The 23,864-nt window shown below is 37.9% G+C and overlaps 1 non-coding gene across 1 annotated transcript; it reads right to left on the reverse strand.

The window, feature by feature from the left end:
* Positions 1-1,621: 1,621 nt before the first annotated feature.
* Positions 1,622-1,725, reverse strand: LOC130983945 (small nucleolar RNA R71). The gene has a single exon (XR_009087912.1). It is a non-coding gene; the product is annotated as a small nucleolar RNA R71 (small nucleolar RNA).
* Positions 1,726-23,864: the final 22,139 nt, after the last annotated feature.

Here is a 23,864-nt window from a genome sequence, read left to right on the forward strand (position 1 = left end):
TTGTTCTTGATAAGTCTTCTTGTTTGATCTTGATGTTTTCTTGTTTTGTGTCTTTTGTTGTTTTTCATGTGCACTTTTGCATTCATATTTTCCATGCATTAAAGATTTCTAAGTTTGGTGTCTTGCATGTTTTCTTTGCATCAAAATTTTTCAAAATTATGTTCTTGATGTTCATCATGATCTTCAAAGTGTTCTTGGTGTTCATCTTGACATTCATAGCATTCTTGCATGCATTCATTGTTTTGATCTAAAAATTTTATGCATTGAGTATTTTTGTTGTTTTTCTCTCTCATCTTTAAAAATTTTAAAAAATCAAAAATATCTTTTCCTTATTTCCCTCCAAAATTTCGAAATTTTGGATTGACTTGGTCAAAAATTTTTAAAATTAGTTGTTTCTTACAAGTCAAGTCAAAATTTCAATTTTAAAAATCTTATCTTTTCAAAATCTTTTTCAAAAATCATATCTTTTTCATTTTTTTTATTATTTTCGAAAATCTCAAAAATCTTTTTCAAAATATTGTCAAAATCTTTTTCTTATCTTTTATATCTTTTTTTTTTCGAAAAATTAGCTAACAATTAATGTGATTGGTTCAAAAATTTGAAGTTTGTTTCTTTCTTGTTAAGAAAGGTTCAATCTTTAAGTTCTAGAATCTTATCTTGTAGTTTCTTGTTAGTTAAGTAATTTTAAAAATTAAATCTTTTTCAATCAACTAACTAACTTTTTGTTTGTTTCTTATCTTTTTCAAAACCACCTAACTACTTTTCCCTCTCTAATTTTCGAAAATTCCCTCTCTCTTTTTCAAAAATTCTTTTTGTTTTAAATTTTAATTTTAATTTTAATTCATCTTTAATTTTCAAAAATACTAACCCCTTTTTCAAAAATTATTTTCGAATTCTTCTCCCTCTCTTCTCTTCTTCTATTTAATTAATTAATTACTAACACTTCTCTTCACCTCTCTTCATCCAAAAATCCGAACCTCCTTCCTCATTCCTCTACCCCCTTTCTTTTTCTACTAACATAAAGGAATCTCTATACTGTGACATAGAGGATTCCTCTTTCTTTTCTTGTTTCCTTTTCTTTCATATGAGCAGGAACAAGGATAAAGGCACTCTTGTTGAGATTGATCCAGAACCTGAAAGGACTCTGAAGAGAAAATTAAGAGAAGCTAAATTACAACAATCCAGAAACAACCTTTCAGAAATTTTCGAACAAGAGAAGGAGATGGCAGCCGAAAATAATAATAACAATGCAAGGAGAATGCTTGGTGACTTCACAAAGCCAACATCCAAGTTTGATGGAAGAAGCATCTCCATTCCTGCCATTGGAGCCAATAACTTTGAGCTTAAGCCTCAACTAGTTGCATTAATGCAACAAAACTGCAAGTTTTATGGACTTCCATCTGAAGATCCTTACCAGTTTTTAACTGAGTTCTTGCAGATCTGTGAGACTGTAAAGACGAATGGAGTTGATCCTGAAGTCTACAGACTCATGCTTTTCCCTTTTGCTGTAAGAGACAGAGCTAGAGTATGGTTGGATTCACAACCCAAGGATAGCCTGGACTCATGGGATAAGCTTGTCACTGCCTTCTTAGATAAATTCTTCCCTCCTCAAAAGTTGAGCAAGCTGAGAATGGATGTTCAAACCTTCAAACAAAAAGATGGTGAATCCCTCTATGAAGCTTGGGAAAGATACAAGCAGCTGACCAAAAGATGTCCATCTGACATGTTTTCAGAATGGACCATATTAGATATATTCTATTATGGTCTCTCTGAATTTTCGAAAATGTCATTGGATCATTCTGCAGGTGGATCTATTCACCTGAAGAAAACGCCTGAAGAGGCTCAAGAGCTCTTTGACATGGTTGCAAATAACCAGTTCATGTACACTTCTGAGAGGAATTCCGTGAACAATGGGATACCTCAAAAGAAAGGAGTTCTTGAAATTGATACTCTGAATGCCATATTGGCTCAGAACAAAATGTTGACTCAACAGGTCAACATAATCTCTCAAAATCTGAATGGATTGCAACATGCATCCAACAGTACTAGAGAGGCAGCTTCTGAAGAAGCTTATGATCCTGAGAACCCTGCCATGGCAGAGGTTAATTACATGGGTGAACCTTATGGAAACACCTATAACTCATCATGGAGAAATCATCCAAATTTCTCATGGAAGGATCAACAAAAACCTCAACAAGGTTTTAACAATGGTGGACGCAATAGGCTGAACAATAGTAAGCCATATCCATCATCTTCTCAGCAACAGACAGAGAACTCTGAACAAAACAATTCTAATTTAGCCAATATAGTCTCTGATCTGTCAAAGGCCACTTTCAGTTTCATGAATGAAACAAGATCCTCCATTAGAAATCTGGAGGCACAAGTGGGCCAGCTGAGTAAGAAAGTTATTGAAACTCCTCCCAGTGTTCTCCCAAGCAATACAGAAGAAAATCCAAAAGGAGAGTGCAAGGCCATTGACATAGTCAATATGGCCGAATGCACAAAGGAGGAGGAGGACGAAAATCCTAGTGAGGAAGACCTCCTGGGACGTTCCTCAAGCAAGAAGGAGTTTCCTATTAAGGATCCTGAGGAATCTGAGGCTCACCTAGAGACCATAGAGATTCCTTTAAATCTCCTTCTGCCATTCATGAGCTCTGAAGAATATTCATCCTCTGAAAAGAATGAAGAGTTGACTGGAGAGCAAGTTGCTCAATACTTAGAAGCTATCATGAAACTAAATGCCAAGCTGTTTGGTAATGAGACTTGGGAAAGTGAACCTCCCTTGCTCATTAGTGAACTAGATACTTGGATTCAGAAAACTCTACCACAAAAGAAACAAGATCCTGGCAAGTTCTTAATACCTTGCACCATTGGCACCATGAGCTTTGAAAAAGCTCTATGTGATCTGGGGTCAGGGATAAATCTCATGCCACTCTCTGTAATGGAGAAGCTAGGGATCATTGAGGTACAACCTGCCTTGTTCTCATTACAATTGGCAGATAAGTCAATAAGACAAGCTTATGGGACAATAGAGGACGTGCTAGTAAAGGTTGAAGGCCTTTACATCCCTACTGATTTCATAATCCTAGACACTAGGAAGGAAGATGATGAATGCATCATCCTAGGAAGACCTTTCCTAGCCACAGCAGGAGCTGTGATAGATGTCAACAGAGGTGAGTTAGTCCTTCAATTGAATGGGAACTACCTTGTGTTTCAGGCACATGGCCATCCCTCTGTGACAAAAGAGAGTAAGCATGAAGAGCTTCTCTCAGTTCAGAGTCAAGAAGAGCCCACACAGTCAAACTCTAAGTTTGGTGTTGTGAGGCCACAACCAAACTCTAAGTTTGGTGTTCAAACCCCATATCCAAACTCTAAGTTTGGTGTTGGGACTACACACTAAATTGACCTGATCACCATGTGGCTCCATGAGAGCCACTGTCAAGCTATTGACATTAAAGAAGCGCTTGTTGGGAGGCAACCCAATTTTATTTATCTAATTTTATTTTATTTTGTTTCCTTGTTATTTTTGTGTTTTAGTAGGTACATGATCATGAGGAGTCACGAAAAAAAATCAAAAAAATTAAAAACAAAGTCAAAAACAGAAGAAAAAAATTTTCACCCTGGAGGTAGCGCAGACTGGCGTTGAGACTGGCGTTCAACGCCAGTAAGGTGCATCTGGCCGGCGTTCAACGCCAGAACAGAGCACCATTCTGGCGCTGAACGCCCAAAACAAGCAACAACCTGGCGTTAAACGCCAAGATGGTGCACAGCAAGGATAAACTGGCGCTGAACGCCAGGAACAAGCATGAAACTGGCGTTCAACGCCAGAAACATGCATTACATGGGCATTGAACACCCAGAACATGCACCAATGGGCGTTTGAACGCCAGAATGATGCACCAAGGCATTTTACATGCCTATTTGGTGCAGGGATGGAATTCCTTGACACCTCAGGATCTGTGGACCTCACAGGATCCCCACCTACCTCGCCCTCTCTCTCTCCATTCATGGTCATCCCTTCTATTTTTCATTCACCACTCACTCTTTCCCATAAACCCCACTCACCTTCAAGATTCAAAATTCTTTCCCACCCAATCCCACCCATATAGCCGAATCCATCTCCCCTCACTCTCCTCCATTTTCTTCTTCTTCTACTATTCTTTTCTTTTCTTGCTCGAGGGCGAGCAATATTTTAAGTTTCGTGTGGTAAAAGCATAGCTTTTTTTGCTTTTCCATTACCATTAATGGCACATAAAGCCAGAAAAACCTCAAAGGGAAGACAAAAAGCTTCCACCTCTGAGTCATGGGAGATGGAAAGCCAAAAATATAAGCCGTCATAGCTCAGTGGTAGAACATGTGGCTGCAAATCAAGAGATCCCTGAGATACCTCAGGGGATAAGTTGTCCTCCACACAATGTGGAACAACTAAGGGTGGAACATCATGAGCACTCCATCATTCTCCAAGAAATAAGAGAAGATCAAAGAGCAATGAGGGAGGAGCAACAAAGGCAAGGAAGGGACATAGAAGAGCTTAAAGAACATCATTGGTCCTTCAAGAAGAAGACGCCACTAAAGGTGGATTCATTCCTTGTTCTTTATTTCTTTCTGTTTTTGGTTTTTAATTATTGTGTTTATCTATGTTTTGTGTCTTTATTTCATGATCATTAGTATGTAACCATGCCTTAAAGCTATGAATAAAATCCATTAATCCTTCACCTCTCTTAAATGAAAAATGTTTTAATTCAAAAGAACAAGAAGTACATGAATTTCGAATTTATCCTTGAATTTAGTTTAATTATATTGATGTGGTGACAATACTTTTTGTTTTCTGAATGAATGATTGAACAGTGCATATGTCTTTTGATATTGTTGTTTATGAGTGTTAAAATTGTTGGCTCTTGAAAGAATGATGAACAAAGAGAAATGTTATTGATGATCTGAAAAAAATCATGAAATTGATTCTTGAAGCAAGAAAAAGCAGTCAATAGCAAAAGCTTGCGAAAAAAAAAAAGAGAAAAAAAAATTAGAAAAAAAAAAAGAAGGAGCAGTAGAAAAAGCCAATAAGCCCTTCAAACCAAAAGGCAAGGGTAAAAAGGATCCAAGGCTTTGAGCATCAATGGATAGGAGGGCCCAAGGAAATAAAATCCAGGCCTAAGCGGCTAAATCAAGCTGTCCCTAACCATGTGCTTGTGTCATGAAGGTCCAAGTGAAAAGCTTGAGACTGAGTGGTTAAAGTCGTGATCCAAAGCAAAAGAGTGTGCTTAAGAGCTCTGGACATCACTAACTGGGGACTCTAGCAAAGCTGAGTCACAATCTGAAAAGGTTCACCCAGTTATGTGTCTGTGGCATTTATGTATCCGGTGGTAATACTGGAAAACAAAGTGCTTAGGGCCACAGCCAAGACTCATAAGTAGCTATGTTCAAGAATCAACATGCTTAACTAGGAAAATCAATAACACTATCCGAAATTCTAAGTTCCTAGAGAAGCCAATCATTCATAAACTTCAAAGGAAAAAGTGAGATGCCAAACCTGTTCAGAAGCAAAAAGCTACAAGTCCCGCTCATCTAATTAAATTAATATTCATTGATATTCTGGAATTTATAGTATATTCTCTTCTTTTTTTATCCTATTTGATTTTCAGTTGCTTGGGGACAAGCAACAATTTAAGTTTGGTGTTGTGATGAGCGGATAATTTATACGCTTTTTGGCATTGTTTTTAGGTAGTTTTTAGTAAGTTTGAGCTACTTTTAGGGATGTTTTCCTTAGTTTTTATGTTAAATTCACATTTCTGGACTTTACTATGAGTTTGTGTGTTTTTCTATGATTTCAGGTAAATTCTGACTGAAATTGAGGGATTTGAGCAAAACTCTGAAAAAGGCTGACAAAAGGACTGCTGATGCTGTTGGATTCTGACCTCCCTGCACTCGAAATGGATTTTCTGGAGCTACAGAACTCCAATTGGCGCGCTCTCAACGGCGTTGGAAAGTAGACATCCAGGGCTTTCCAGCAATATATAATAGTCCACGCTTTATTCGAAGATTGATGACGTAACTTGGCGTTAAACGCCAAGTTCATGCTGCTGTCTGGAGTTAAACGCCAGAAAAACGTCATGATCCGGAGTTGAACGCCCAAAACACGTCATAACTCGGAGTTCAACTCCAAGAGATGCCTCAGCTCGTGGATTGATCAAGCTCAGCCCAAACACACACCAAGTGGGCCCCGGAAGTGGATTTATACATCAAATACTTACTCATGTAAACCCTAGTAGCTAGTCTAGTATATATAGGACACTTATCTATTGTATTAGACATCTTTGGTCTCAGTTTTGTTTTATTCTTCATCCTAAGAGGCTATTGATCACGTTTGGGGGGGCTGGCCATTCGGCCATGCCTGAACCCCTTGCTTATGTATTTTCAACGGTGGAGTTTCTGCACACCATAGATTAAGGGTGTGGAGCTCTGCTGTACCTCAAGTACTAATGAAATTCTATCTTCTTTTATTCAAATGCTATCTTAGTTTTATTCCAAGATATTCATTCGTACCCAAGAACATAATGAATGTGTTGAGTTAGATAACCCTCATCATCATTCTCTCTTATGAACGCGCGTGATTAACAACCACTTCCGTTCTACATGCAACAGAGCTTGAATGTGTATCTCTTAGATTCCCCAACAGAATCTTCGTGGTATAAGCTAGATAGATGGCGGCATTTATGAGGATCCGGAAAGTCTCACCTTGTCTGTGGTATTCCGAGTAGGATCTTGGGAATCCGGAAAGTCTAACCTTGTCTGTGGTATTCCGAGTAGGATTCCGGTAATGAATGACTGTGACGTGCCTCAAACTTGCAAGTGCTGGGCGTTAGTGACAGACACAAAAGAATCAAGGGATTCTATTCCAGTAGGCGCGGGAACCAACCAGTGATTAGCCGTACTGTGACAGAGTGCGTGAGCATTAGTTTTCACTGCGAGGATGGGATGTAGCCATCAACCATGGGTGATGCCTCCAGATGATTAGCTGTGCGAGTGACAGCCGCATAGGATATTTTCCCGAGAGGATTGAAAGTAGCCACAGCTGATGGTGAACCCCTATACAAAGCTTGCCATGGAAAGGAATAAGAAGGATTGAGTAGAAGCAGTGGGAGAGCAGGCGTCCGTGAGTTTTACAGCATCTCCATTCCGCTTATCTGAAATTCCCACCAATGAATCTGCATAAGTATTCTATCCCTTTTATTATTCCTTTTTATTTATTATTTATTCCAATAATCACAATTACCCTTTAATCTTCCTAACTGAGATCTGCAAGGTGACCATAGCTTGCTTCATACCAACAATCTCTGTGGGATCGACCCTTACTCACGTAAGGTTTATTACTTGGACGACCCAGTACACTTGCTGGTTAGTTGAACGGAGTTGTGAATTCAGCTGCTGCCCCTTAGAAGCCTTCATCTCAAAATAATTAGAACAGTGATCACAATTTCGTCCACCACGCATGAACGTTGTACGCGCACACGTCGATGGGGAAAAACACAAGAGACGCATACGCGCATTCGGTACGCACGCGTCGGTGAATGAATGTAGCGTTCACTTTGAGAACGCTACATTCTCCTGAAGGAAGCTCCTAACCACACCAAATGAGGACCCATTTTGATCCGTTTAATCAAAGGCCAGAAAGCCCACTCCAAGTACTGGGATAACAAAATTAGAAAGTGTATAAATAGGAGAACATTCAATTTCAAGAGGGAGTTTCTTTGAATTGTTTTTATTTTTAGCTTTCTTTTATTTTTCCTTAGGAATTTAGATCTGGTTTTCATTTTCTTTTCCTGTTCTTGATCTTCTTCTGCAAATTTTCTTTTATGTTTTGGGTACTAGAGCAATGATAAACTAAACCCCACATTCATTAGGGGGAGGAGCACTATTGTAATTCCCATGAATCAATGAAATTCTTCTTCTTCTCAATTCATCTTTGTAGCTATTGGGTACCTTCTATTTTGATTTAGAATTTTTCACTCTGGAAGGAGGTTGAATTCATGAATGCTTGTGTGAGCCTCGGAAGGGGAATCACTTGCATTAGAATTAGAGCTCTATCCTTCACTACTCTCTTGATCAACACCATTCGGGAGAAATTGAGATCTTGAGAGTTAGTGTGGCTTATGGATTAGAGATTTGTACCTAACCTCTTCTCATGACAATTAGATCAAGGAATTGGCAAGATTGATTGTGATTTGAGAGATTGGATTGCCAAGGAATTGGGATCCAATCAATTTCAATCCGCCATAGATCTACTAGATGATTGAGAAAGGAGTTGAGACCCAATTGATTCATGAAGGATTATAGTATCTCCAATCCTTGATGAATTGCTTTCTTTGAATTTCCTTCACTTTGATTCCTCTTCACTTGCTGAAAGTTACATTTATTAGTTCTGTTTAATTTCCAATACCTAAATCCCTTTTTATTCATGAAATTTAAGTTTCCTTGTTATTTAGTATTCCTGCACTTTTAAGTCCTGCACTTTATGATTCAGCTATTTACTTTTCTTGCACTTTAAGATTCAGTACTTTTAATTTCTTGCACCTTAAGTTCCAGTCGAATTTAATTTTCTGCCTTTTACTTCTTGCCAATTTACATTCTGCCATTTAGAATTCTTGCAATTTACTTTCTCTCGATCACAAACTACCCACTTCATTCATATTAGCTTAACTAAATTTATCATCTAACTAAAGTTGTTCAATCCTTCAATCCCTGTGGGATCAACCTCACTATTGTGAGTTATTATTATTTGATGCGACCCAGTACACTTGCCGGTTAGATTGTGTGGAAATCCAATTTTTCCCATCAAGTTTTTGGCGCCGTTGCCAGGGATTGATTAGATTGACAATAATTAAGTAAGGTGATAATTTAGATTAAGCATTTTTCTTTTGATTTTTTTAAGCATACTAACTATTTGAGATTTTGTTCAAACTAACCTTACTCTAACAGTAGAGTATTTTGTTTTAGTTTCTGGTTTGTTTGTGTTGTATGCCAGGAGGAAGAAGAGGTGCATCTACATCTTTTTATTCTGAATCAGAGAGAACATTCTTGAGATTGAGAAGAGATGCAAGAGGGAAGGGAGTCATTGGAGAAAAATCAGAGGAGGAAAACCAAGGAATGGAGGGTAACCTCCCCAATCCACCAGAAGAGGTGGCCAACAACAATGGCCAACCTCAAAGGAGAGTTCTAGTATCCTACACCTTCCCCAATCCAAGAAACTGTGGGAGCAGTATACTCACTCCCAATGTTCATGAAAATAAGTTTGAGTTGAATCCTCAACTTATTACTTTGGTACAGAACAATTGTTCCTATAGAAGAGGTCCACTTGAAGATCCGAACCAGCACTTATCTACCTTTCTGAGGATTTGTGATACTCTCAAAACCAATAGTGTGCGTCCAGACATCTATAAGCTGCTGCTTTTTCCATTCTCCCTGAGAGACAAGGCATCTCAATGGCTGGAGACGTTTCCCAAAGAAAGCATCAACACTTGGGATGATTTGGTGAACAAATTCTTATCCAAATTGTACCCACCTCAGAGGATCATAAGATTGAAGACAAAAGTGCAAACATTCACTCAAATGGATGGAGAATCACTTTATGAGGCATGGGAAAAATACAAAGCTCTAATCAGGAAATGTCCATCCGAAATGTTTATTGAATGGGACAGACTTCTGAATTTCTATGAGGGGTTGACTTTAAGAGCTCAAGAGTCTTTAGATTACTCTGCAGGAGGTTTATTGCAACTCAAGAAGACAGCAGAAGAAGCCCAAAATCTCATAGACACTGTGAGCAACAACCAATACTTCTATGCTCATCAGAGGCAACGCCAACCAGTACAAAAGAAGGGTGTGTTGGAGCTAGAAGGAGTGGACACTATCTTGGCACAGAATAAGTTGATGCACCAATAAATCTAACAATAAATGGAGTTGATGACAAAGAGGATTGATGGACTCCAAGTGGCTGTAGTTAACACAGCAAGCCAGCCCTCAAATGGATGGAGCCAAAGTAAAGAAGCCTCTGAGAAAAGCAACTATGAGCAGCAGCTAGAAAAACTCCAATATATGCATAACTGGTGGACGAAATTGTGATCCATGTTCTTTGTATTTGTATGAAATCATTATTATGGCACCGGTTGAATTCACAACTCCGTTCAACTAACTAGCAAGTGTACTGGGTCGTCCAAGTAATAAACCTTACGTGAGTAAGGGTCGATCCCACAGAGATTGTTGGTATGAAGCAAGCTATGGTCTCCTTGTAAATCTCAGTTAGGCAGATTAAATTGGTTTATAGATTTTTGAATATTAATAATAAAAAGAAAATAAAAGGGATAGAAATACTTATGTAATTCAATAGTGGGAATTTCAGATAAGTGTATGGAGATGCTGTGCTCCTCTTGAATCTCTACTTTCTCATTGCTTTCATTCAATCCTTCTTACTCCTTTCCATGGCAAGTTGTATGTAGGGCATCACCGTTGTCAATGGCTACATCCCATCCTCTCAGTGAAAAAGGTCCTATGCTCTGTCACGGCACGGCTAATCATCTGTCGGTTCTCAATCAGGTTGGAATAGAATCCCTTGATTCTTTTGCGTTTGTCATCACGCCCAGCCTTCAGGAGTTTGAAGCTTGTCACAGTCACTCAATCCCAGAATCCTACTCGGAATACCATAGACAAGGTTTAGACTTTCTGGATCCTCATGAATGCCGCCATCTATCTAACTTATACCACGAAGATTCTGTTGGGGAATCTAAGAGATATGCGCCCGGCCTAGAGTAGAACGGAAGTGGTTGTTAGTCACGCGCGTTCATAGGTGAGAATGATGATGAGTGTCACGGATCATCACATTCATCAAAGTTAAGTGTAACGTATATCTTGGAATAAGAATAAAAGAGAATTGAATAGAAAGTAATGGTAATTGTATTAAAACTTGAGGTACAGCAGAGCTCCACACCCTTAATCTATGGTGTGCAGAAACTCCACCGTTGAAAATACATAAGTAAAAGGTTCAGGCATGGCCAAATGGCCAGCCCCCATGTGGTCACAAGACCGAATGATCAAAGACTCCAAATACATTAGCTAAATGTTCTATTTATAATAAACTAGCTCCTAGGGTTTACATGAGTAAGTAATTGATGCATAAATCCACTTCCGGGGCCCACTTGGTGTATGCTTGGGCTGAGCTTGATCAATCCACGAGCTAAGGCTTCTCTTGGAGTTGAACTCCGAGTTATGACGTGTTTTGGGCGTTCAACTCCGGATCATGACGTTTTTCTAGCGTTTAACTCCAGACAGCAGCATGTACTTGGCGTTCAACGCCAATTTACGTCATCAATTTCCGAATAAAGTATGGACTATTATATATTGCTGGAAAGCTCTGGATGTCTAATTTCCAACGCCGTTGAGGGCGCGCCATTTCGAATTCTATAGCTCCAGAAAATCCATTTTGAGTGTAGGGAGGTCAGATTCCAACAGCATCAGCAGTCCTTTTGTCAGCCCTTTTCAGAGTTTTGCTCAAGTCCCTCAATTTCAGCCAGAAATTACCTGAAATCACAGAAAAACATACAAACTCATAGCAAAGTCCAGAAATGTGAATTTAACATAAAAACTAATGAAAACATCCCTAAAAGTAGCTTGAACTTACTAAAAACTACCTAAAAACAATGCCAAAAAGCGTATAAATTATCCGCTCATCACAACACCAAACTTAAATTGTTGCTTGTCCCCAAGCAACTGAAAATCAAATAGGATAAAAAGAAGAGAATATACTATAAATTCTAGAATATCAATGAATATTAATTATAATTAGATGAGCGGGACTTGTAGCTTTTTGCTTCTGAACAGTTTTGGCATCTCACTTTTTCCTTTGAAGTTTAGAATGATTGGCTTCTCTAGGAACTTAGAATTTCGGATAGTGTTATTGACTTTCCTAGTTAAGCATGTTGATTCTTGAACACAGCTACTTTATGAGTCTTGGCCGTGGCCCTAAGCATTTTGTTTTCCAGTATTACCACCGGATACATAAATGCCACAGACACATAACTGGGTGAACCTTTTCAGATTGTGACTCAGCTTTGCTAGAGTCCCCAGTTAGTGGTGTCCAGAGCTCTTAAGCACACTTTTTTTGCTTTGGATCACGAATTTAACCACTCAGTCTCAAGCTTTTCACTTGGACCTTCATGACACAAACACATGGTTAGGGACAGCTTGATTTAGCCGCTTAGGCCTGGATTTATTTCCTTGGGCCCTCCTATCCATTGATGCTCAAAGCCTTGGATCCTATTTACTCTTGCCTTTTGGTTTTAAGGGCTATTGGCTTTTTCTACTGCTCCTTCTTTTTCTTTCTAATTTTTTTCGCTATTTTTTTTTTCGCAAGCTTTTGCTATTCACTGCTTTTTCTTGCTTCAAGAATCAATTTCATGATTTTTCAGATCATCAATAACATTTCTCTTTGTTCATCATTCTTTCAAGAGCCAACAGTTTTAACATTCATAAACAACAAGATCAAAAGACATATGCACTGTTCAAGCATTCATTCAGAAAACAAAAAGTATTGTCACCACATCAATATAATTAAATTAAATTCAAGGATAATTTCGAAATTCATGTACTTCTTGTTCTTTTGAATTAAAACATTTTTCATTTAAGAGAGGTGAGGGATTAATGGATTTTATTCATAGCTTTAATGCATGGTTACATACTAATGATCATGAAGTAAAGACACAAAACATAGATAAACACAACATTAAAAACCGAAAAACAGAAAGAAATAAGAACAAGGAATGAATCCACCTGAGTGAGGGTGGCGCCTTCTTAAAGGTCCAATGGTGCTCTTTGAGCTCCTCTATGTCTCTTCCTTGCTTCTGTTGAATGATTCCTAGTAATTTTGGTGTTTCTACCCTTAGTTGCTTCCAATATTTGTGTGGAGGATAACTTATCCCCTGAGGTATCTCAGGGATCTCTTGATTTGCAGCCACATGTTCTACCACTGAGCTATGACGGCTTTATATGAGTCTTTCCATTTCCCAAGACTTAGAGGTGGAAGCTTTTGTCTTCCCTTTGAGGTTTCTCTGGCCTTAGGTGCCATTAATGGTAATGGAAAAGCAAAAAAGCTATGCTTTTACCACACCAAACTTAAAATATTGCTCGCCCTCGAGCAAGAGAAGAAAGAAGAGAAGAAGAAGAAGAAGAAGAAAATGGAGGTGAGTGAGGGGAGATGGATTTGGCTATATGGGTGGGATTGGGTGGGAAAGAGAAGTTGAATTGTAAAGGTAGGTGGGGTGTATGGGGAAGAGTGGATAGATGTAGGTGGTGAATGAAAAACAGAAGGGATGACCATGAATGGAGAGAGAGAGGGCGAGGTAGGTGGGGATCCTGTGAGGTCCACAGATCCTGAGGTGTCAAGGAATTCCATCCCTGCACCAAATAGGCATGTAAAATGCCTTCGTGCACCATTCTGGCGTTCAAACGCCCATTGGTGCATGTTCTGGGCGTTCAACGCCCAAATGTAACATGTTTCTGGCGTTGAACGCCAGTTTCATGCTTGTTACTGGCGTTCAGCGCCAAATTTTCCTCTCTGGGCACATTCCTGGCGTTCAGCGCCAGAATGTTGCTTGTTTCTGGCGTTCAGCGCCAGAATGATGCTCTGTTCTGGCGTTGAACGCCGGCCAGATGCATCTTACTGGCGTTGAACGCCAGCCCGTGCTTCCTCCAGGGTGCGATTTTTTTCTTCTGCTGTTTTTGACTCTGTTTTTAATTTTTATGATTTTTTCGTGACTCCTCATGATCATGTACCTAATAAAACACAAAATAACAATAAAATAAAAATTAGATAAATAAAATTGGGTTGCCTCCCAACAAGTGCTTCTTTAATGTCAATAGCTTGACAGTGGCTCTCATGGAGCCACAAGGTGATCAGGTCAACGTTGTATAGTTGCCAACACCAAACTTAGAGTTTGGATATGGGGTCTTAACACCAAACTTAGAGTTTGGTTGTGGCCTCACAACACCAAAATTAGAGTTTGACTGTGTGGGCTCTTCTTGACTCTGAACTGAGAGAAGCTCTTCATGCTTACTCTCTTCTGTCACAGAGGGATGGCCATGTGCCTTAAACACAAGGTAGTCCCCATTCAATTGAAGGACTAATTCACCTCTGTTGACATCTATCACAGCTCCTGCTGTGGCTAGGAAAGGTCTTCCAAGGATGATGCAATCATCCTTTTCCTTCCTAGTGTCTAAGATTATGAAATCAGCAGGGATGTAAAGGCCTTCAACCTTTACCAACACGTCCTCTACTATTCCATAAGCTTGTCTCAATGACTTGTCTGCCAGTTGTAATGAGAACAAGGCAGGTTGTACCTCAATGATCCCCAGCTTCTCCATTACAGAGAGTGGCATAAGATTTATCCCTGACCCCAGATCACACAGAGCTTTTTCAAAGATCATGGTGCCTATGGTACAGGGTATTAAGAACTTGCCAGGATCTTGTTTCTTTTGAGGTAGAATTTTCTGAATCCAAGTATCTAGTTCATTGATGAGCAAGGGAGGTTCACTTTCCCAAGTCTCATTACCAAATAGCTTGGCATTCAGCTTCATGATAGCTCCTAAATATTGAGCAACTTGCTCTCCAGTCACATCTTCATCCTCTTCAGAGGATGAATAGTCTTCAGAGCTCATGAATGGCAGAAGGAGATGTAATGAAATCTCTATGGTCTCTATATGAGCCTCAGATTCCTTTGGATCCTTAATAGGAAACTCCTTCTTGCTTGAGGGACGTCCCAGGAGGTCTTCCTCACTAGGATTTTCGTCCTCTTCCTCCTTTGTGCATTCGGCCATATTGACTATGTCAATGGCTTTGCACTCTCCTTTTGGATTCTCTTCTGTATTGCTTGGGAGAATACTGGGAGGAGTTTCAATGACTTTCTTACTCAGCTGGCCCACTTGTGCCTCCAGATTTCTAATGGAGGATCTTGTTTCACTCATGAAACTGAAAGTGGCCTTTGACAGATCAGAGACTAAATTGGCTAAATTAGAAGTGTTTTGTTCAGGATTCTCTGTCTGTTGCTGAGAAGATGATGGATATGGCTTGCTATTGCCCAGCCTATTACGTCCACCATTGTTAAAACCTTGTTGAGGTTTTTGTTGATCCTTCCATGAGAAATTTGGATGATTTCTCCATGATGAGTTATAGGTGTTTCCATAAGGTTCACCCATGTAATTAACCTCTGCCATGGCAGGGTTCTCAGGATCATAAGCTTCTTCAGAAGCTGCCTCTCTAGTACTGTTGGATGCATGCTGCAATCCATTCAGATTTTGAGAGATCATGTTGACCTGTTGAGTCAACACTTTGTTCTGAGCCAATATGGCATTCAGAGTATCAATTTCAAGAACTCCTTTCTTTTGAGGTATCCCATTGTTCACGGAATTCCTCTCAGAAGTGTACATGAATTGGTTGTTTGCAACCATGTCAATGAGTTCTTGAGCCTCTTCAGGCGTTTTCTTCAGATGAATAGATCCACCTGCAGAATGATCCAATGACATTTTCGAAAATTCAGAGAGACCATAATAGAATATATCTAATATGGTCCATTCTGAAAACATGTCAGATGGACATCTTTTGGTCAGCTGCTTGTATCTTTCCCAAGCTTCATAGAGGAATTCACCATCTTTTTGTTTGAAGGTTTGAACATCCACTCTCAGCTTGCTCAGCTTTTGAGGAGGAAAGAATTTATCCAAGAAGGCAGTGACCAGCTTATCCCATGAGTCCAGGCTATCCTTGGGTTGTGAATCCAACCATATTCTAGCTCTGTCTTTTACACCAAAAGTGAAAAGCATGAGTCTGTAGACTTCAGGATCAACTCTATTCGTCTTTACAGTCTCACAAATCTGCAAGAACTCAGTTAAAAATTGATAAGGATCTTCAGATGGAAGTCCATAAAACTTGCAGTTTTGTTGCATTAAGGCAACTAGATGAGGTTTCAGCTCAAAGTTGTTGGCTCCAATGGCAGGAACGGAGATGCTTCTTCCATCAAACTTAGACGTTGGCTTTGTGAAGTCACCAAGCATTCTCCTTGCATTATTATTATTATTTTCGGCTGCCATCTCCTTCTCTTGTTCGAAAATTTCTGAAAGGTTGTTTCTGGATTGTTGTAATTTAGCTTCTCTTAATTTTCTCTTCAGAGTCCTTTCAGGTTCTGGATCAATTTCAACAAGAGTGCCTTTATCCTTGTTCCTGCTCATATGAAAGAGAAGAAAACAAGAAAAGAAGAGGAATCCTCTATGTCACAGTATAGAGATTCCTTTATGTTAGTAGAAAAAGAAAGGGGTAGAAGAATGAAGAAGGAGATTCGGAATTTTGGATGAAGAGAGGTGAAGAGAAGTGTTAGTAATTAAATAATTAAATAGAAGAAGAAAAGAGAAAGAGAATTTCGAAAATAATTTTAAAAAGGGGTTAGTGATTTTCGAAAAATTAGAGATAAATGTAATTGAAATTAAAAATTGAAACAATTAATTAATTAAAAAGAATTTTTGAAAAGAGAGAGATATTTTTTCGAAAATAAAAGAGGGAGAAGTAGTTAGGTGGTTTTAAAAAAGATAAGAAGCAAACAAAAAGTTAGTTAGTTGATTGAAAAAAGATTTGAAATCAAAATTTTAAAAAGATAAGAAAATAAGAAGTTAGATGAGATATTTTGAAATCAAATTTTGAAAAAGATAAAATTTTAAAAAAAAAAATAAAATAAAAGATAAAAAGATTTAATTCAAAATTTTTAAAATTATTTACTTCACTAACAAGAAACTACAAGATAAGATTCTAGAAACTAAAGATTGAACCTTTCTTAACAAGAAAGTAACAAACTTCAAATTTTTGAATCAATCACATTAATTGTTAGCATATTTTCGAAAAAATGATAGAAAGATAAGAAAAAGATTTTGAAAATACTTTGAAAAATAATTTTGAAATTTTCGAGAAATATAAAAAAATGAGAAAGATATGATTTTCGAAAAAGATTTTGAAAAGATAAGATTTTTAAAATTGAAAATTTGACTTGACTTGTAAGAAACAACTAATTTTGAAAATTTTTTACTAAGTCAACTCAAATTTTCGAAAATTATGAGAAAAATAAGGAAAAGATATATTTTTGATTTTTTAATTTTTTAATTATGAGAGAGAAAAACACAAAAATGACCCAAAACATGAAAATTTTGGATCAAAACACAAGATGCATGCAAGAACACTATGAATGTCAAGATGAACACCAAGAACACTTTGAAGATCATGATGAACATCAAGAACATAATTTTGAAAAATTTTTGATGCAAAGAAAACATGCAAGACACCAAACTTAGAAATCTTTAATGCATGGACTCTAACAAACGAAAAATGCATATGAAAAACAACAAACAACACAAAACAAGAAATCATCAAGATCAAACAAGAAGACTTACCAAGAACAACTTGAAGATCATGAAGAACACTATGAATGCATGGAATTTTCGAAAAAAATGCAAGAAAGATTTTTAAAGCATGCAATTAACACCAAACTTAAAAATTGACTCAAGACTCAAACAAGAAACACAAAATATTTTTGGTTTTTTTATGATTTTATGATTTTTTTAGTATTTTTATTATTTTTTTTCGAAAATTATATTAAAAAAAACGAAAATAATGAAAAAATATTTTTGAAAGATTTTAGAAAACTTTTTGAAAAGAAAATTACCTAATCTGAGCAACAAGATGAACCGTCAGTTGTCCATACTCGAACAATCCCTGGCAACGGCGCCAAAAACTTGGTGGACGAAATTGTGATCCATGTTCTTTGTATTTGTATGAAATCATTATTATGGCACCGGTTGAATTCACAACTCCGTTCAACTAACCAGCAAGTGTACTGGGTCGTCCAAGTAATAAACCTTACGTGAGTAAAGGTCGATCCCACAGAGATTGTTGGTATGAAGCAAGCTATGGTCTCCTTGTAAATCTCAGTTAGGCAGATTAAATTGGTTTATAGATTTTCGAATATTAATAATAAAAAGAAAATAAAAGGGATAGAAATACTTATGTAATTCAATAGTGGGAATTTCAGATAAGTGTATGGAGATGCTGTGCTCCTCTTGAATCTCTACTTTCTCATTGCTTTCATTCAATCCTTCTTACTCCTTTCCATGGCAAGTTGTATGTAGGGCATCACCGTTGTCAATGGCTACATCCCATCCTCTCAGTGAAAACGGTCCTATGCTCTGTCCCGGCACGGCTAATCATCTGTCGGTTCTCAATCAGGTTGGAATAGAATCCCTTGATTCTTTTGCGTTTGTCATCACGCCCAGCCTTCAGGAGTTTGAAGCTCGTCACAGTCACTCAATCCCAGAATCCTACTCGGAATACCATAGACAAGGTTTAGACTTTCCGGATCCTCATGAATGCCGCCATCTATCTAACTTATACCACGAAGATTCTGTTGGGGAATCTAAGAGATATGCGCCCGGCCTAGAGTAGAACGGAAGTGGTTGTCAGTCACGCGCGTTCATAGGTGAGAATGATGATGAGTGTCACGGATCATCACATTCATCAAAGTTAAGTGTAACGTGTATCTTGGAATAAGAATAAAAGAGAATTGAATAGAAAGTAATGGTAATTGTATTAAAACTTGAGGTACAGCAGAGCTCCACACCCTTAATCTATGGTGTGCAGAAACTCCACCGTTGAAAATACATAAGTAAAATGTTCAGGCATGGCCGAATGGCCAGCCCCCATGTGGTCACAAGACCGAATGATCAAAGACTCCAAATACATTAGCTAAATGTTCTATTTATAATAAACTAGCTCCTAGGGTTTACATGAGTAAGTAATTGATGCATAAATCCACTTCCGGGGCCCACTTGGTGTATGCTTGGGCTGAGCTTGATAAATCCACGAGCTAAGGCTTCTCTTGGAGTTGAACTCCGAGTTATGACGTGTTTTGGGCGTTCAACTCCGGATCATGACGTTTTTCTGGCGTTTAACTCCAGACAGCAGCATGTACTTGGCGTTCAACGCCAATTTACGTCGTCAATTTCCGAATAAAGTATGGACTATTATATATTGCTGGAAAGCTCTGGATGTCTACGTTTCAACGCCGTTGAGAGCGCGCCATTTGGATTTCTGTAGCTCCAGAAAATTTATTTTGAGTGTAGGGAGGTCAGATTCCAACAGCATCAGCAGTCCTTTTGTCAGCCCTTTTCAGAGTTTTGCTCAAGTCCCTCAATTTCAGCCAGAAATTACCTGAAATCACAGAAAAACACACAAACTCATAGTAAAGTCCAGAAATGTGAATTTAACATAAAAACTAATGAAAACATCCCTAAAAGTAGCTTGAACTTACTAAAAACTACCTAAAAACAATGCCAAAAAGCGTATAAATTATCCGCTCATCAATAACACCTCAAAATCTTCACAGAATAAATTTCATAGAGATACATACAATCTATCATGGAAGAATCATCCCAACTTAAGGTGGGGTGATAATCAGAATTCATGGCAAAAGAATCACAATTCTAACAACTCCTGCAACACAAATAGTCAACCTCATTCATCCAATAATACTAACCCATACAGAAAACCACAAAATTTATATCAACAACCCAACAACTCACAAACTCACCAAAATAATTTCTCCACACCACCTTTCAATTCCCAGAACAACCACTTCAACAACCCAAATAACTTCCAGCAACAATCATCATATCCCAACATACCATCCATTGACCATCATGAAACTAGGATCTCAGCTCTTGAGGAAACATTACAAGCTCTTGCTCAAACCACACAGGATCTAGCAAAGGGGCAAGAGAGTCTAATTAAAAGTCAAGATAGACAAGAGGTCACCATGAAGAATCTCGAAAGACAAATAGGACAATTGGCCAGACAAGATGAAAGACCAACCAATGTTCTCCCAAGTGATACCATTCCAAACCCCAAAGAAGATTGTAAAGCAATCCAACTCACGAGTGGAAGGACATTGGAAGCTGACAAGGCCAATAATAAAGAAAAAACGACAGCCTAGGAGAAAGACCAAGAGAAGCTCAACAAGAAGGAGGAAGAACCACAAGCTTAAGAGAAGGGAAAACAAGTCATGGAGGAGCATCCATAAGAAAAGAAGAAGGAAGTGAAGCCTTACACTCCTCCTCATCCATATCCTCAAAGGTTGAAAAAGGAGCTTAAGGATCAACAATTTCCCAAGTTTCTAGAGGTTTTCAAGAAGCTAGAACTCAACATTGCCCTTGCTAAAGCATTGGAGCAGATGCCATTGTATGCAAAATTCCTCAAGGAGCTCATCAAAAAAAAGAGAAGCTGGAATGAGAAGAAAATAGTGATCTTGACCCAAGAGTGCAGTACAGTAATCCAAAAAGGCCTGCCACCAAAGCTCAAAGATCCTGGGAGTTTCTTTTTGCCCTGCACCATTGGCAGTGTGTCCATTGACAAGAAATTGTGTGATTTGGGATCAAGTATCAATATAATGCCTCTATCTATGATGAGAAAGTTGTCTATAGAAGAAGTAAAGCCTACAAGGATGACATTGCAGCTTGCTGATAGATCAATGGTAACCCTCAATAGAGTGGTTGAGAATATCCTATTTAAGGTGGAAAATTCATATTTCCAGCAGATTTTGTGATCCTGTACTTAGATAAAGAAGGAAATGATTCCATCATATTGGGAAGACCTTTCTTGGCCACAACAAGGGCTATCATTGATGTGGAGAAATAAGAAATGACTTTGAGAGCACATGATGAGCAGATTACTCTAAATGTTTTTAAGGTGATGCAACTTCCTGCTGAAGAGAAAAGTTGCATGAGGATTGAAGAAGAAGACTTGAACTGGAAGGAAAAACCCAAGGAAGCACTCCTCAACTCATCTTTGAAGAAGAAAACAGACAGTGGAGAAGAACAAAAGGGCAATGAATATAAGAAGGCTGAAAAAGGATTGCAAACAGAGGCTATAAGATTAATCATTGAGAAGAAAATTCCCAATACAAAGCCTACTGTCAAGAAAGAAGAGTCACCAAAAGAAGGAAAGAAAAGCAAGAAAAAGGTCCTAAAAGGGTGGAAAAATAAGAAAATTCTAACTGAAGGGTTCTCAAAAGGAGACAAAGTGAAGCTAATCTACCAATAGTGGGATACGTCTCTACAATCTGATGATTATTACACTGTACACAAAATACTCTCAATGGAGCACATCAGAATTGTTCATCAAAGCACAGGAAGAAGGCTCACAGTAAGAGGAGACAAGCTGAGGCATTATGATCAACCACCCTAACAAAGAACTCATGTCAAGCTAGTGACATTAAAAGAGCACTCCATGGGAGGCAGCCCATGATTTAATATTCCTGCTTTTATTTTAATATCAATAATCCATGGTTTTTCTAACCTGAACTTGAGTTTTCATGGGAAGGTTTAATGACTACATACATTATTTTAAAGCATATGTCTGATTCCTAAGTTTGGTGTGCCTCAAGGCACTCTAAAATGGCTTTTCAAACATGATGATAATATAACTAGCTTAGGATATATACTCAGTCAATTGATTGAAGTATATAGCCAAACATTAAGTTTGGTGTTCTACATGTGCTATAAGTCTCAAGAAAGTCACACTTGCTCTAAGACTCAAATTCAGGAAAAGATGAACCATGTCTTGCATCAGTTTGTGATTTTGTTTTGCTAAAAATAGAAAATAAGATGTTCCCTGTAATTGATAAACTAACCATGACAAAATTTCACATGAACTATTTGGTGTACAATAAGTTTGGTGTTCACCAAAGCTATGTGTACTCATATATAGCATGGCTAGTTATTCATGAACAAGGAACATGTGACCAAGATTCCCTTTAGTTCTTTTATCTAGATATTAAATTCTATGACCACCACCTTTCAAAAATAAGATTTTGTTGCTTGTTGATGCTTGGTTTAAAATGGATAGGTGTGAAGAAGATGGAGGCAAGGACAAAACCAGATAAGATACGGTTGTCACAAGGAAAAGTGGGTCACATGTGCTTGAAAAATTGATCTTTGGGAAGAAAAAAATCTGCAAGACTCCACCTAGGAAACCGAACCCATGTGCTCAATAAAGAGGAGAACCTTGTCCTTATTCAGCCTCATATGCACACCGTTCATTTCCTTTCTCTCAACAACATCTTAACCCTTCACTTTAATATGACCAAACCACCAACTCCTTGCTTTGTCTTAATGACTCATGTCCTTGCTACAAATTGGCCAGTAACACTTCATATGCTCACACACCTGGGCCTTATTCTCATGCTCCTTCCATACAATTTGCATCATATTTCATTACACCAAGAACATCACACTGTAGCCATTCTCTTTTTCTCCCACCATTAAGCCATGCTCTAATCAGCTCTTTCCTGTTACACCCTTGTACCAACTTAATGGCTTCATCAAATTCCAGAAGAAGAAAAGAAAAGCAAACAATTGAAGCCGAACCACCCACTTTTGATAACAAGAGACACTACAACAAATTCGGGCTGAGGCAACCCTTTAAAAATGTTGCCTATAATAAGGAAAAGTGTTGCCTTTGATAAAAGGCAACACTTTTCGACAAAAAGCAATGCTTTTTGGGGTGTTGGCTATACGGCCGTTACCTTTGGTCTAAGGCAACGTTTTTATGTATTAAAGGGAACCCTTTTTAAGGCAACCTTCAATAAACGTTGCCTTTTCTGCAAATAAAGCAACTCCGCAAAAGGGTTGCCTTAGAGCACCCAAACACAACGCTTGAGATGAGACGTTATGGCAACACTTTTTACGAGTTGTATTTTCTAATACATAAAACAACACTTGTCCTGAGTTTTTTAAGTTGCCTTTTCATATACCTAAAGCAACACTTGTGCAAATTTTTTCTAGTTGTTTTTTCATATACCTAAAGCAACCCTTGGCCAGATTTTTTTAAGTTACCTTTTTCATATACCTACAGCAACACTTGCCCAGGTTTTTTTAAATTGCCTTTTTTATAGAGCTAATGCAACACTTATGTAAGTGTATTTGCAGTTGTCTTTTTTTAATACCTAAAGCAACACCTTATTGAGTTTCTCTTATGTTCTCTTTTTTAATATCTAAAACAATATATTTTTTACCTTTGTTATATTTATATGACATTTGAAGGATATATAACACCCACATTTGAATAAGCTAATAATATATATTGTATATATATAGAAAGGTCTACCAAGTGCCAATTAACATACTTGCCAAATTACTAAGTCAAATAAGTAATAAACATAAGTAAGCAAAATACATGTTTTTCTGATGACGAACTTAAACCAAAAAGAAACTAAGTTTTCGACTTGAAACCAAAAAGACTTGGTGCTTCACCATTGCGCCAAGAATTGCCTTTATGTCTTCAGAGAACTTCATCCAACAATAAGAAAGCTGCAGTCAAATTTAAAAGAAAAAAAATTATAGTAAAAACATTAGCTATACAATAACATGTATACTCAAGTGTTACAACAATTTAGCACACATATACCTAATCATGATTTGGAATATGAGTCGATGGAGGAGAATGCCGAGGAACTAAATTTGGATCTTGTGCACTATTTGCAGACGATTGCTTAGATCGCAAGAGAGAAAGCGCTTCATCAACATTCATACCAGGAGAAGTTTATTGCAGCATAAGTTTCACAATATCTTCCAATCCTTGCAGTCGTTGCTTATGGTCATCTAATTCAGTTTTTAAAGCTGTTACCTTCTCTTCACTTTGTTTTTTTATTTCATCTATTTCTTTATTTTTCTTAAGAGAAGCTTTTGTAATAGTTCTTCCAAAACATCGAACTCTTCCTGGATTCTCTTTACCAAAA

The sequence above is a fragment of the Arachis stenosperma genome, chromosome 5 (genome assembly GCF_014773155.1).
Source record: "Arachis stenosperma cultivar V10309 chromosome 5, arast.V10309.gnm1.PFL2, whole genome shotgun sequence".
Lineage (NCBI taxonomy): Eukaryota > Viridiplantae > Streptophyta > Magnoliopsida > Fabales > Fabaceae > Arachis > Arachis stenosperma.